Source organism: Argiope bruennichi, chromosome 2 (assembly GCF_947563725.1).
Source record: "Argiope bruennichi chromosome 2, qqArgBrue1.1, whole genome shotgun sequence".
Taxonomy (NCBI): Eukaryota; Metazoa; Arthropoda; class Arachnida; order Araneae; family Araneidae; genus Argiope; species Argiope bruennichi.
The window spans coordinates 49,932,191-49,949,022 of record NC_079152.1 but is presented as its reverse complement, the minus strand read 5'-3'; the positions used below and the strand labels follow the sequence as shown (position 1 = coordinate 49,949,022).

The 16,832-nt window shown below is 30.5% G+C and overlaps 1 protein-coding gene across 1 annotated transcript in view; it reads left to right on the top strand.

The window, feature by feature from the left end:
• The first annotated feature begins 4,933 nt into the window (after positions 1-4,933).
• Positions 4,934-16,832, top strand: part of LOC129960369 (lactadherin-like) — a 137,215-nt gene continuing 125,316 nt past the window's right edge. Inside the window, exon 1 of the mRNA XM_056073787.1 lies at positions 4,934-5,187. The gene's annotated coding sequence lies outside the window, so the exon portion shown is untranslated. The remainder of the gene's footprint in view (positions 5,188-16,832) is intronic.

Genomic DNA, 16,832 nt, shown 5'->3' with positions numbered 1-16,832 from the left:
AGTGTATAAGCACTGCGGAAAATATTATCTCGCTCTTGCACTTTTTCGTTGTCATCTGCTCTTGTGCCCCGTTGTGTGCGGAGGTGCTTTGTCCACGTTTCTTGTACATAAATCATGCCTGCCGGGATGGAATAAAACGAAGAGTTAAAAATTCAAAGTGACTTCTCTGTCTTCGGCCATGTGTGTATATATATATATATATAATATACACACACAGGGTGTGTCTGAATCCATAGGTCAAACTTTAAAAGTAGGTGAACTATATTTTAAGAAGTATTTTTCATAGAGCAGTACGAGATCAGAAATGAAAAGTGTAGGTGAAACAAGTAAATGTATGCAAGTCCAAACAAGGTTGTATTTGCAAGGAAAATGAAATATTTCAAGACTAAAATTTGACATAGAACTACAAGTGTAGTCATAATATCACATATTTCATTTATTTAAGTCATTGCGTTTTTATTTTCTCCTATATGTAGTATAGAGAAAGTATAGTAATCGTCAAAAAATTTGAACTCCAGATTTTGACGAATTTCCCCGTTTTTCACCTACCTCTCTGAGTTTGAAAAAAATATTTTTGGAATATGCGTACCTGTCTGTCTGTGACAAAGATAACTAAAAAATGATGTGAGCTAAATGGATGAAATTTGGTATGAGGTCTTTATACCAAATTTATAGATTTCTATCAAGTTTTGAGCAAATGCCGTTCAGAGGAAGTCTATCTGTCCAGCTCTTGAGATATAATTTAACACGATAATTGCAAACAGGAAAGATCAAGATAGATAAAATTCGGCACGTGGAATTAACATAATTACTATAATTAAGACACCTATCGAATTTTGAATCAAATCCAACGAGGGGTCAATTGTCTGTCGGTCTGTACTTTTAGAAACATGTAAGAGGCCGGGATAGCCTGGTTGGTAGAGCGTCGGATTCGCGTCCCTTAGGTTGCGAGTTCGAACCCCGCCGGCCGAAGATTCCCCGCGTGCTTGGTGGCTGACGCGCGTATAAATCTGTTGTGGTCACAAAGTCCTCCATGTCGAGAGTAATACCACTGGGGGTACTGGATCAGGAGTGATCGTTCTCTGATTCAGGTCTAAATTACGATCTGTGGTTGGGTGAATGAAGTCCGCCCTGTAAAAAGGGTTGTGACGTGTGTGTAGCTAAGTCGTTCTCTTGGCCCTAGATGGCGCTACTATAGATACAAGAGGCGCACCCCCCCCCCCGGCTTAAATCGGCTGTCTTCGAACAGCGGGCTTGCCCATGGCAAGTGCCATAAGAAACAACTACAACAAACAAACAGAAACATGTAAACACGATATCACAAAAACAGGATTATTTGAATACATTAAATTTTATATGGGATTTTATGACTACAAGTATAGTTTAGGATCAAATTTTTGTTTCTGTCGGATGGGAAAAACGGTTTTCAGATACTATTAACCACATGCAGGGATTAATCGCCAAATAACGCGCCAAGATGACAGGATAGATTTAGTAAAAATGTTGAATTCACGCTAAAGGTTAATATTCCGTAACTATTGTACACCATTATATTGTATTGCAATGCGTTCTTGGGGTAACACCTTTACTACTAGAAAGTTTTGAGGAGACGACACCCGCTGGTTGAGTTATTATGACTTGTTTGTGAAAATACAGAATGTCAGACGGTCACCCCATTGACCGATGTGGGATTTACAGTTTAGATCTTAAATCTGTGTGCCAAATTTTAATAATCTAGTTCTTTATGTTTTGTAGCTATTGTGTTCTCCTATAATTTCAACGGCTGGTCAAACTTCTGATTCAAAATTTGACAGAAATCTAAAAATTTGGTGTTAAGTCCATATAACAAGTTTCATGCATCTCGCTCAAAGCATTTTTGAGTTATGATATTCACAAACAGGTAGAGAGACGTAATTCCGTCCCCCCCACACACACGTATTCAGAACTTCCTCCCGCTGGTGTGGCGTGGAAGTTTGGAAGGGGGTGCTAGCTTAGGTGTTGTCCTCATCATCTGACCGCGGTTCAAAATTGTGAGGTCCGTCCCAAAGTAGCCCTAGTGTTGCTTTAAAACGGGACGTTAACATAATTAAAACCCGTTTGCAGAGAGGTACAAAACGAAATGTATCAAAATCTCAACTTTGAATTTTTTTGGGGTGTGTGGGTGTGGGTCGCAGTATGGCCAGATAATATGGCTCTTGTGCCATAAACTCAAAATGAACCATTCAGTTTTTTGACGATTGCAATACTTTCTCTTTGTTATACATCATATATGAAAAAGTAAAAATTATTACCTTAGAAAGGGAAATTATTATTGCAGGGTGGGTGGGGGGTGGAGAGATTCTTTAAAATTTTTATTTTTGAAGAAATTCAGCAGAAATATGCTAGTTTCGTCTCATCAACAAAGAATCGAGATGTATAGTGCTGATAGTTATAATTTCAGTTGGTCATTCATATCTAGGTAGTGAATTCAAAAATCAAGACGTGATATCATGAAAGAGTGGAATGTTCTATTCATTAAAAATAGTCTTGGAGCGTTGATAGAAATATGATTAAGATTCCAGGATTATTCTTGGAGAAAGTTGCCTTCCAAGAATAATTTTGGAGGAAACTGGCCAACATATGTATTTTGCTTGGGAGAAAGCAGCCAACTAATCCATGCACAGAAAGCAATTCTTGTAAACTAGTATCGATTTATTAGTTTTTGAATAATGCTGATTAAGGACACCTACCTCTAATTCATGTTCCCTGGCTATACCTTATTCTGCCAGGTTACGGATGATGTATAAACTATACTTCTAAAAGTAATTCTCTAGAATTGAAATACCTTAAAATGTTCATATACGTAGAAATAAAAAAAAAGTAATAAAAATAAACATATACGTCGACTAGATGTTAATTCATTTAATAAATTGTCTCGTGATAAAAGAAATAAAAATAAAATCAACTTAATCAATTTCAAACTAAAAATGGTTCATTGGATTGAATACTAAAGTGAACTAATTAAAATTGAAAATAAAACCTGCTCGAAAAAGGAGTGAAATATTAATAGGGATGACATTATGCAGTATAAATTCTTCGTAATTTTTTGATGTGGAATATTCATGCGTTATAAATGGTTTCATACTTCAGTCTACAATGCATACATTGATAGTTATTATTTACAAAGGCAAGATACAATTAATAATCATATTTTTAACTAAAGCTTTGGTGAATTTTTAACTAAATCATATTTTTAACTAAAGCTTTCCCCCTTCTTCTTCTTATCAAATTATACACTCCATGTGAACAAATCCTATGGACTAGAAAAGCTTCAACTAAAATTTTTAAAGGGATTCTTCGACAAACCAGAATCGTGTTAGTCGTCGAATTTCATTTATCAAATACTGAAGTGGAAAGGGGGGGGGGGCAGCAACTTATATTTCCAAAACTGGACACAATTATAGCCAATGAAAAGTAGACACGAAAATACTTCTGACTGACAGAAGCTGTTGAGAATTTATTCCCGATTAAAGAATCGAACAGCCGCCAGATTCTATAGAAAAGGGAAGGTTAAAATGGCTGAAAATACATAACACTATTAGTTAGTATAAGTTGAAGACCAATTTTTACCTCTCTTATTGAATACAGATGACGAAAATCAGCTTGGTAAATCCTTCAAATATATTTCGAAATCAGACATAACATAAGTAAACTAAGCTAAATGAAACCAAACTCAAACTTCGAACGCAAATCAAGAGCATGGCAAGGATCGTTAATCAACTGGTTCTGTGAATAAAAATGAGGAAACGATCGGAATATTTTGCCGACAAATACAAAAAGAAATAGCTCATTTGCGGCGCCAATTTTGAGACGGCTGAATATCTTTTGTGCTTTCAGTTAATACTTAAACTGTCCTTTAAGTATGATAATTTGGTGCAACTTTTTCATAAACTGGAGGATGAATAAATATCGAATCATATTTACAAATACTGGAAGTCACTGATTAGTGAATCTAGAAACATACTGCAGAAGATAGAGAAGGGTGGGAATACAATACTCGGTGTCTATATTGCAAAATTGACCAATGTCTTCAATTAGTGGTGAAACTGGTCTGCACAAGCCGAAGGAATTTAAAGGTAAGTACTTCAACTTGAAAATATTGTAAATTCTTACTTTTTCGTGTACGTAATATAGAAAAAGTATAGTAATCGTCAAAAAATTCGAATTCGAGATTTGAATGAATCTTTATATTTTAGAATCTCCGAGTTCGAAAAACACATTTTTGGAAAATGTCTGTCTTTCTTTGATAAAAATAACTCAGGAATGCTTTGAACTAGTAGATTGAAATTTGGTACACAGTATTTACAACAAATTATCAAATTCCTGCCAATTTTTTTAGCAAATTCCATTCAGAGGAAGTTTGTCTGTCTATCTGTTCGAATATAAGTTAACACAATAATTACGAAACGAAGAGAGCTACATAGATAAAATTCGGTACAGAGATCTAACATCTATAGTGTAAACATCTTTTAAATTTTGAGCCAAATCCAATAAAGGGTTGATTGCCTGTTGGTCTGTACTTTAAGAAATAAGTAAACGCAATGATTCAAAAACACAATGACTTAAATATGTAAAATTTGTTACGAGAATTTATGATTACAAGTGCAGTTTTATGTCGAATTTTTGTGCCAATCCGTTGAGAAAAATGTCTAAAATGCAAATTCTATTTTTGCATGTTATTAAAGTATGCCAGGAATAATCGCCAAATAACTCGCCAAGGGTGACACGATAGATTCAGTAAAAATGCTAAAATCACTCCAAAAGTTAATATATCTTAGCTATTATACCGTAATACTATGTAAAGCGTTCTCCGGTATAACGCCTATTAGAGATTATGCTAGAAAGTTTTGTGGTGACTACTCCCGCAAGTTGTAAACAATATCAACTGTTACAGATGTGTAGAAAAGAATAGAAAAAATCAGTTATCTTCGTAAACAAAGTCCTCATTTCTAGATCCTTAACGTAGTATTAAGATCAACAGAGCGGGCGCTATTCAATTTTCCCACAAGTGGATTTTGACGATTTGCTGGTGGAGTCAATCGCAACATCGTACTTCTGTAAAGAAGAATGCTTCCCGAATTTGAAGAATTGCCGCCATTTTAAAGCTTTGATCAGAGAGGAAGATGGCTTCGAAAATTTGTGAAATCGGTAAGGCAATTTTCTATGTTTATGCAGTGGTAAATTTCTTAAAATAACCTTAAAGAATTTGTTATTAGCACTAAGCATGCTTAGAAATTAAATTAGTAGTGCAAAGACTGATATTGCGGGTTTTAAAATTATTTAGCATTATGAAAATAATAATAATAATAATAAGTGTGAGGGTAAAGGTAAATATTTATTACAATTCCGAGATTTAAAAATTTATGTTGTATCGGAATTACTTATGAAAATAATATGTAGTGGAAGTATTAACGCCAAAGTAATTCAGCGAAAATTTGGACCCATAAATTTCGGTTTAACTTTAAAAATGAGTAAATGTATTCTTGTTATTAACTTTATAGTTGGAAATGTAAAATTGTGCATTACATGTAACGTAACAAAAAATTTAGAGCGTCTTTGAAATCTATTGATAAAATAAATATTAAAAAGTCAACTTTGATTTGTGTGAATCAACCCAACAAAATCTTAAAAAGGAAATTTTTATTTTTTGTATATAATTGATGGTTTTTTAAAGTATGCTGTTGCAAATCCTATGAAAAACAAATCTGATGCATTTAACTGCTTTAGATAATGTCAGTTCAAAGAAGGCAAAAAATTAAAGCATGTAATAAATAATAGACTTGATTTCTGTAACAAACCATTTGGAAGCTATCTAAATCTTTAGGAATTAAAAAATCTAGGCAGAAGTTTTGAATCTTTTATACATATGCACAACAAATGCGAATACAACTCTCGAGAAATGTGCAAGTCGAGAAATTTTTTTTAGATAGGATGGAAAGGGTTCTCGCATCATTTCGAATTTTTAATAATCATCTATACTTTTATATTAAATGTAAAACATAATAAACTGCAAAACAATTGATATTTTTCATAAGTTACGCTAGTATTACAGAAGGCTATTATATTTTGTTAAAAAAAATCGAGAAATTAACATTTCACGCAAAAAGCAAAAATGGTGTAACTAGGGATTGCAATACCGGACCAAAATTTCAATACCGGTATTCGGTATTTTTAAAATCTTAATACCGGGATACCGGTTTTAATACCGGTATTAGAAATTTTAGAAAAAGAAAGAAAACACAGGTGATTTTTTTTTTTTTTGCCAGTTTTGTTAGAGAGTGTAAATATCACAAAAAATAATTTGTAACTTATAAATTATAATAGTATATAATCACAAAAAAGTAAAGAAACATCTTATTTATTTAAATCACAAAAAAAGTGTAAATATCACTATTCAGTTTGTGGTACTATTACAAATTTTTAAAATGTGATCTAAAAAAACATAATGCATCAATTGTACTGTCATTAATCCTGAAAAGTAATTTTGTGTAAAAATTACCAGCTGTCGAAAACGCTCTTTCGGCATCTACGCTAGTTGGTGGTACTGTTAGCAATGCGCGATATACTTTTTCCAAGTATTTACCTCTAAATTCCTCATCGTCAAATAAATCGATTTCTCATCGGATGGTTTTGGATATAGCTAATTTTTGCATTGAATTTTGGTTCGTTGAAATTTTTTTATTTATCGCTTATTCTAATTTTTGTTCAAGAGACAATTCCTTTTCATTATCGACAGTAGTGACCTAATCTTCGATAATTAAACCGAATTCTTCTGAATGGGGATAGGTTTGTGGGTAAAGAATTTTAAGAAAATTTACTCTAAACTTAATCAGATTTGAATTGGTTCTTTTCTTTTCTTCTTTTTCATTTTCAGTTTTAAAATCACTATAATTATGTAATACCATAAGACATTTTCTATATCGGTATGCCTTTCTTCTGTGCGATTTTTTAATGTAATATATAATTCTTCAGATAGTGATGTGTGCTGTTCTTTCCGTGACTACAACATGAAATTTATTGTTGCATAGCTGTTAATAAATTAGAATCTCTCCGACATAATGCCTCAGTAGTCAGTTTTATTGGAAGTAGAGCTGATATAGTTCTGGATATTAAGTCGAATTCACTATCTGAAAAATTAATTTACAGGTTTAAGTCGATTATTGCTTTTTTGATTGGATTTCTCAGTTTCAAAATTCGTTCCATCATTAGGAGTAAACGTTCCAACGTGTTTTAGAATCTAATATTAACATATATTCTGTTTTATTTTCACTTTGTATATATTTAAGTAACATATCCTTCTTATAGAGGAACGTTTAAATATCTTAACAATTTTTCGAACTTTATAAATTATAGAAAGCAATTCTTGATAGGTTAATATTTCATCCTCATTAGCAATATCTTCTTCAACAATTACATTGTCATTATCTTCATTGTCAATATCACTCTCACTCTTTTCAAAGTTGGAATCCGAAGTTTCTATATCCACAGTATTTGGATTCTTCTGTTCTTTATTTTTTTGGTATAATACATCTATTAGTCCTAATTGAATTCCATGTGCATAGCACAACTGCTGATTTGCACCAATCACCTTTCCAACTTTTTTCATAATTGTTGCTGCATCAGTCTTTATGGATACAATATTTTCTTTGAGGGATAATCCATGTTTCTCTAATTTAGATTTAAGCAATTAATTAAGCCATTAATTAGCTAATTAATTTCGCCCTTTATGGAAATATAAAAACAAAAACGTATACTATTTTGCTATGTTCGCAATACCTGAACATATAATGGAGACAATTTAAAAAATTTCTAGTAAATACCAAAAAACCGGTATTTAAACTTGTGAATACCGGTATTAAAAAATTGTACAAATGGCTCCAAATACCGGTATTCGGTATCCCGGTATACCGGTATTGCAATCCCTAGGTGTAACGATTTTTTCGAGCAAAAACATGTATATTCAAATTCCATAATAGATGAATATTTAACCGTCTTTGAACGATCAAAAAGCTAAAATAAAAAAGAAATGCAGAAAAAAGAAACAAAATCTAAACTACGACTTAGGAAAATATCGACAAATAAAAAAAGGATTGAAAAGCTATTTAAAAAAAAAAAAATTCCAGTGTAGTCACATTTTATTACCTTCCAGTTGGAAAATCACGATTCAATCGAATTAAGATCGACTAATGACAATCTTAATTTATTAAAACTCAGATCGTCATTATTCGATCAAAGATTATGATCATTCACGAAGATTAAATATTGAAATGAAACTCAATTCGAATATAAAAACGAATGTAAATTTCCTTTAATTTAAACCAATCCCAAGCATGATTCGAGTGACTCTGAAAAAAAATTCTAATAAATCTGAACTATATTAATTTTAAGGAAAATTTACAATATCGGAATTCGAAAAACTATAATGAATCGCAAAGAGTACTGGAATGTGAAAATCTGGTTCAAGCTATGGACGATGAATTGAAAGTATTAAAAGTATGTAAAATTTATAAATTATTTGATGCAACTAAAGATTCTAAAATTATTGTACTAATGAGTATGTTAGGTTAAACATAATAAAATTTTTTTAAAAAATTAAGAGTTTTGAGCTTAGTTTAGATGTATTAGGCTATGCTTAAACATTTGGAGTTATCTATACTAATATTTTTTAAAATTGTCGTAAACTTTTCTAATGTCAGATTATTATTTATAATTCTAGTGTTCGTTATTTGGATGGAAGCATACATAATTAAATTTAAAAAAAAATGTATTTGGAAATCTTAAAGAAAATTTATGAAACAACCAACGGATTATACAAAACCGAACAAAGAACATAAAAAAAATCGTTTGCTTCTAAAGTCTGTATCAAACATCACAGTGGAAGACCTTCGAACAATGATTTGGAGGCCATTCTAAAATCAATTAGGATCTAAAATGTAATAATAATTGTATTTATTATCACGTTTATTATAATAAAAATGAAGTGATTATTATGCAATTCACATTAAGAATGGAAACACTGTTGACAATATTTGATTTTTGTTTAAATTAAAACAATACATAATTAATCTTGTTGAAGTTGATTATTTTTAGATTTGCCTAAACATTCTCAAACTCTATCATTCAAATTTACTATTTCTCCCCAAAATGTCTCATATTTAGACAAATAAAAGGAACTAACATTATCTTTACCGATGATAATTAGATGCTTATTTTTAAGAGACAGAAATCGTCCCAATATATCATTTAATTTAATGTGAATACTGTCACAATTTTGTGATAATTTTTTTCTTTTCATCATTGATTAAAAGTAGCTGATATTTTGCATTATGTATTTAACATTAGTTAATAAATAATTAAGTCATCAAATGGTACATATCATGTTAGTGCACACTTGGACGAAAATTGGAGATGTATTTTGACAAATCACATTGTCAAGTGGATGAAAGTGAACCCATTAGGTGCCTCGATCCCCGTTTGAGAATTGTGGAATTTTGCGTACAACGATATATTTATTTCGTTAGTTTTATTCTGTATGTATATCAATCAATATTGTGTGTAGCAGAAAGTGTTTTCTTCTTTTTACAACAAGAGTATAAATTTAAAATTCGCCTGTAAGTCGAATGGAACAGAATTGCCATATTTGAATCATTATATTTTTGATTTGGTTTTTATATTATAATGAAATACCGTCGATAAATATGTAATTTAGAGGTTATAATAATGCTCTGTTACTTACTCAATCTTTTGTGTTTTATTGAAATGATTTTATTGGTAATTTTAGAACGATATTCTTTTTTTTCTCAAAAATATCAAATATTTTTAAAACAAAACATAATTTGAATATAATTATTCGATTGCGCCATTTTTTTGTGCATATAAATAATTTATCCTGCCTAATTTATTAATCCTAGATCATCAGGAAGTGAATGGAAATAAGATTACAAAATTCTAACTTTAAAATATGAAAGAACTGAAATGAAATACAAGTATACAGAAAAATGAACTCAAATTTTAATCACAATGTTCATACAAGCAAAAAAATAAAATAAAGGTAAAGGAATTTTTTGTATTTTTCTTCTGACGAACAATATTCTAATATGTTCTTTCAGCGATTTCTTATTTTTAATTTTACATTTTTATAATGCATGGGGAAAAAACAGTTGCAGATTGCAGCTTAACATATTTTCAATTCTTATAGCATTTAAAATTTTTTGAAGTATTATATTTAAAATTGAAGGCTATTGCGTTTCCCACTTTTCGAGCTTAAGTGATAAAAAAAAATCCCCTAACATCTAAAGCAAACTTCAAAACTTCAGAAATACCAGATATTCTCTTTCCTAAGCCGACGCTTATCAAAGAAATCACTATCAAAATCTCTCAGTAAAATCATTAAAGAGAAAAATTCTGTCACTTTGCTCTTGTGTCGCGATGTAAATAGAGGCGTATCATTGCTTCTTCCCATGTACAAATTATGCCTCCAGTGGAAAAATATTTTGAAGTTTATTCCAAGAGTTCATTCAGATACTCTTAAATTTTTTATATGTAATTTTAATATAATTCACCATGGCTAGAGGTCAGTACGAAAAACTAATTAAATGCGCATGCTCATGTGCTTCGTGCGTGGTAGAGTAGAAACTATTGACTTTATATGTGGTTGCTATTCTTTAAAGATGCTCTTAAATTGTGCTCTACAACTACAACGACAGACAAAGGATCGGGGTATAATCGCTTGAATTAGATTCCATAAGCTCGAACGAATGATTTATTATATTATTATTTTAACATTTCTTCATATTAACCTTATCTACTTTAACTGTAAATAATTATATGTAAATACTTTTCAATATTTTTGAGTCTTTAATAATTATTTAATTCTTCAATGCATCTATTAAATCAAATCTTCTAGACATAATCCCCTGATGAAAAAATAAAATAAAATAACCAATCTAATTATTGCGAAGTGATTTCCTGCTTATCTTTCTTATGACACGCTCCATTCTGTTCTTTATCCCCACCCCACCCTAATAATATCGCCCGTTCAAAACGTTCGGTTCTGTTTTATAAATATTTGTTTATTTTTATGACCCTTGGATTTACTTGGCGATTTTTAGGTTACGCAAAGATAGTTAAACTGCATTATATACTAGTATAAGATGTTAAGATTTCGTCAAGATGGTTGGCGACGGTTTTGCATCCTTTAAAGATTTTTTGGAATCGTAAAAGTAAACAAATATGAGGAATCTACCTAAAAATCGCTAATACAGATATGATTAAGGTTCAATGGGAACTTTTGTGGGCTAAATAGGGGTTCTCAATTTTTAGAATGTAGACTTCTTAAAAAAATAAACAAATAAACATCTGGAATAGTACATTTCCAAAAATCGTTTTCATCGAGTATTTCGAGTACCTACAAGTGGAGTTATGAGGTAAATATACATTTATATTATACAAGAATAGGACGATAATTATTTTTCTTAATTCAAAATTCAAAGAATAATAGTTCTAAAATTACTCTTAATTTTTTTTCAACTAATTGTTACTTCCTCGGTAACGAATTGGTAAATTTATTTTATTTCACTATGAGAATTCTCTGACTAATATTTATTTAATGGTTATATTAAATTTAATAAAACACTTTTTTCTCTGGACACATTTGTGCAATATGCAAGATAAGAAGAGTTGTTTTGTTGTAGACAAATTGTTAATTCATTATAAATCACTTGAAGAAGTAAATTCTGTTACTATGAATTAAGTATATTTAACATTAAAATACCTGGTTTTTGCAATCTAATTTGTAGGCTGTAATTATTACACTAAAAAAATATTACCGACTTTAACTGATGACAAAAAATAATACTCAGGGTATGGTAGTTTTTCAGTTATACTAAAAGAGCTTATCCATGTACGCGCTAAATTTATTAAATAAATTATTACCAAAATTCTTTAGATTCTGCATTCAGTATTGCAACTGTGTTATCGAAAAACGCATTAAAATTTTTTTTTTCTTTTAATTATTCTTCGCGGCAAAATCTATATAATTTCAAGTTCTTCTAAATTTTTAATAGACTTCGGAAAAGGATGTCTTGATAAAATGATGGTTAAAATAGTTATTCATAGAAAATATAACACATTATCCTCTCCACATAAGAATTTACTTAACTTCCTAATTAGATGACACAATTATTGTTTTAATCTCTAGAATAATATAAAAACATTTGAGGTAATGATCCATTTTCAAGGGATTTTTTTCATTTTAAATTATTTAATATTTTCCCTTAATTTCAAATGAAAAATTTAATTATTCGATGCGCAATTTAGACTCGCATTGTATACGAAGGGATTAAGAAAAACGAATACGTGCAACCGAGAGAATAAAATTCATTTTCCGGAAGAATATTAGCTTGTAATAGCTTCGAAGGAAAAAAGTATTTAACCATAAGACTATGTGTCTAAAAATGAAGATAGAGTAGTTCATATTTAAGATCTAATTGTTTTTTTTTTTTATAAAATGCATTACTTTCTCGTATACATAGTATATAGGAAGTATAGTAACCGTCAATTCGATTTTTGGATACTAGTAACGCATGCATTAATTAATCGCCAAATAGCTCGCCAAGGATGCCACGATAGATTCAGTAAAAATGCTAAATTCACACCAACGGTTAATATTTCGTAACTACACGAATGCCATGTGAGGCGCTCTTTGGCATGAAAAGTTTATTTGAGAGTTAGCGAGAAAGTTTTGGGGAAATCACTTTCCCAGGTTTTAATCTTAAATATATATTGAAAAATAAATATATGGGAAACCTAATTAAGTAGTAGTTTAAGTAGTCCATTTTTCACAAGTATACTTTTTATATCTTACATAAAATAGTAAATTTGTACATATATTTACAATATATTTTCTCCAACCGTCTTAAGAAGCAACATTTTTGTGTCTTTTCTGCATTCTATATTGTTCGTGTCCTAATTGTAGTAAATTTTTGCTGTGCGCGCTCGCTTATTAGCCTGAGATTCAAAATACACCTGAATTTCTGCTCGTTGTTGCAATGCTTATAAAAATTATTTTAGGTAGGAGTAGATATCGAATATTTTTTAAATTTATTATTCTGAATTTCTAAATCTTTCTTTTATAAAACTTCGTGAATTTAGTTTCTACATTCATTTTATATAGCTTCTATGTTAAGAATATTCATTTCTTTATTTAACATGAAACTACATTCTGGTACAATCTGTGTTTCTATCCATATAATACAATCTAGAATGGAATATGACTATATTTTTTCCAAAATTAGATCTCAGAGCGAGTAAATATCAAGAGTCTCATAAAAAAAAATAGACTCAAATATTAACAATCTTTTGATGGTCAGTGAAAGAAGCTGAGAACAATTTTTTACGAATTACTTTATAAATTTTTGATAATGAAAGAAGGGGTTAGTATCCGAATTATAAAAAAGACTAAATAATAATTAATTTTCTTTAATTAAATGTAAAAAGTAGTTGAGTTTTGAAGCCAAATGAGAGAGATTGTGCTCCCCCCCCAGTCGGATTTGTCTTGTCCCCCCATCGGTAAATCTCTGCCGCCACCCCTGGTACTACAGTGGATATTGTGTATTTCTGCTTTGATTTTGAATCACATGAATGGATAGTAAATTCGAACTATTCCAATCTGGAAATAAATTATTTGACAGAATATTTTCGATTCATTTATTTATTAATTATTTGAAATAGTAGAATTTTAATTTTAGAACAAGAAACAATGTGATTGATCTCTTTGACATATAATTTATATATATGTAGTTGTTTCAACCGAATGCCTTTTTTTATTTTAAATTTATCACCGTCGATTTTTTAAAAAAATGGGTATTCTAAGAAAAATTAAGAAATTTAGTTTCTGTAAAGCTATAATATTAATTAATATTTTCAATAAAACATACTTTTAATCCTTTTTAAATTAACTCATTGCATTTGAGCGGTGTAACGCACCGCATCTATTGCATTCGCGATTTAGGAAAAGTCGAAGGAGTTGACAGGCCAAAGCAAAAGGAGCAAAACAAAAGTTTAGGAAAATAAACAAAGTTTTGTTTAGTAAAGGGAAATTGGCTTTCACTTTTAATATACTTTCCAACCATTATTTTTACTTGCTTATAAAATTATTCCCTTTTAGTAGTACGAGATAGTTTGAAAATAGTACTATAACTCGTACATCTTACATATATAAGTTTAATTTTTTATTTCTTTTTTGAAAGAAACAAGCTTTGGAAATTAAATGTTTATAAATATTAAAATATTTCATTCTGATTTTCTGTGACAAAAATGACAGCTGAATTCTGTTTAAAACTGATAGAATTATGATATAACTGTCGTCATATTTATCTAATTATTTCTATTCAGTACAGGAACTTTTGAATTTTCAAATATTCTTAACTTGTATTCCACTCATTCTTCAACAAGAATTTTTTACCACTGCGAAACCCTAGACGACATTGTATTCCTTTCCCTCTCTGTTCTTTTTAATAAAAGTTTTACAACACGTTTTTGGCAGCAGCAAAGAATAAAATATATCGACGGAATTGGGACTCCTTTTTTAAGTTCACTTCCTACATCGGCTTCATTGTTCTCATATCATATCTATCTTCACGTGCACTTGCGAGAGAAAGAGAATTTGGGAAATATCTCTTTCTGCGGTATTAAAATACGAACCATCTCTCAACTTGTTCCGAGTGACGAACAGAACTATTCAGCGCGCGTCATTTGTATGCGAAATTCAAATTCAAAACTTTCGAATTCCGTCGATGCTCTCCGTGTCTTGTTTGTCATTCCTTCGACATTCTAAAAAGCCATATTGAAATTCGCACTTCGGATAGATGAAAACCTTTCAGAAATCGAGCCGCATCTATCTTCATCACTCCAGTATTCAATTCTACATCAATTCGATTGATTTTATATTAAGAATTTCCCCCAAAAATAATTCTATCTATCTGGATTCAAATAAAAGTAAGTTCCATAAGTTTAAATAGATAAAACTTGGTATACAGGTTTAGAATTTAAAATGTAAATTCTTAACATATTTTAAATCTAATCTATCGAAGGGTTGACTGTTTGTTGGTTTATACCTTCATATGCACGTAAGCGCAATGACTTGAATCAATGAAACTCGGTATGTAATCTTTTATTGCTGTTTTAGTTCCATGTCAAGTTTTGGTAAAAATCGGTATGGTAAAAAGCTTTCAAAATACATATTTGCACGTTAAATTCAGTAAAAATGATATTCGCCTCAAAGATCAATAAATATTTCGTAACTGCTGTTCGCCAATGCCATACAAGTTATTAGCAGACTTTCTAGAGACCCAGAATTTTATAGGTAAGGTAAGAGAGATGAGATCGGAGAGTATGTGAAAAAGCTTTGGAGAGACTACTCTCGCTAGCTTTCTCTTTGTAAGTAAACTTTTGGGAGCGTTTGTACCTATAAAACTGGGTTTCTTTGTAAAAATATATTATTAACTAGCCGCCTTTGGCGACCAGCCGGTTCGCCAATCTTAATGCTCGTTAAAATTTCAATAATTCAATATTTTATGTAATTCCTACTTTAATAGCTTCTTCATCAAATATTTTAAAGCTTCAAATTTTGATAGTCATGTAATTCACTCATAATAATATAAAGTCCTTCAGCCATAACATAATATGTATCTCTCTAATTTTCTGTTAGTTCCAGTAGAATTTATGCTTAAAATTAAAATGGAAATGACTAAACTGCAATTAATATAATATATTTTACTGAAACAAAGCATTTTTTTAATAATATGATTACTGATAATAGAGTCACTGAGCGTTTAAACTTTATGGGCACTAAAGAATATCCTTCTTAAGTTATGTAATATCTCAAGAATTTGTCAACAAAATTTTCTCAGATTCATCATGAACAGATCGATTCATTAACAATGTTTAATTTTAAATGCATCAAACTTTAAGAAAATAAAATGAATCGTTTAAAATAATCGGTCGAAAACAGGTTTAAAAAACTACTTTAAAAACGATGTACTTAAAAGTATAAGCATATACAAAAAATATATAACTAACATAAATACAATTTACTTACAAAAGCATGCAACTAACCTAAAAATAATTTAAATCAACCGTTGATAACGGTTGTCATGGCAACATTCAGAATGCGCATGCGTGAATTTTCTTCGCCAGCTCCGGTAACGCAAATGCGTGAATTTTTCTACGCCAGTTGGGGTAACGCTATGCAGATTATACATTTTTAATTTCCTTTATTCTGTGTTATTTTAGTTCTAAAGTACTTCAGAATGAATATGAAACATGGATTAATTAACAATGTTTCATTTTAAATGCATAAAACATTAAGAAAATAAACAGAATCGTTTGAAATAATCCGCCGAAAAATGTTAACCCTAGCCTCATTTCTGTTGGGAGAAAAAAAAATTGAAGTTGGCGGTGGGGATAATGGAAGATTTTTTTGGCGGAAAAGTTGGCGGTGGGGAAAATGGAAGATTTTTTTGGCGGGAAAGGTAGTTTTTAACTAATAATTAAAATTCTAATTAAAATTTCAAAAAAAGGGACCCCAGGTGCACATTCCCGACCTCTAAGGTATACATGTACCAAATTTGATAGCTGTATGTCAAACGACCTGGCCTGTAGAGCGCCAACACACACACACACACACACACACACACACACACATTGAGCTTTATATATAAGTATATATATAGATAGGTTGGATACTATGTTAATTGCGCCATAGACATGCATGCTGCGCTGACCATTATACC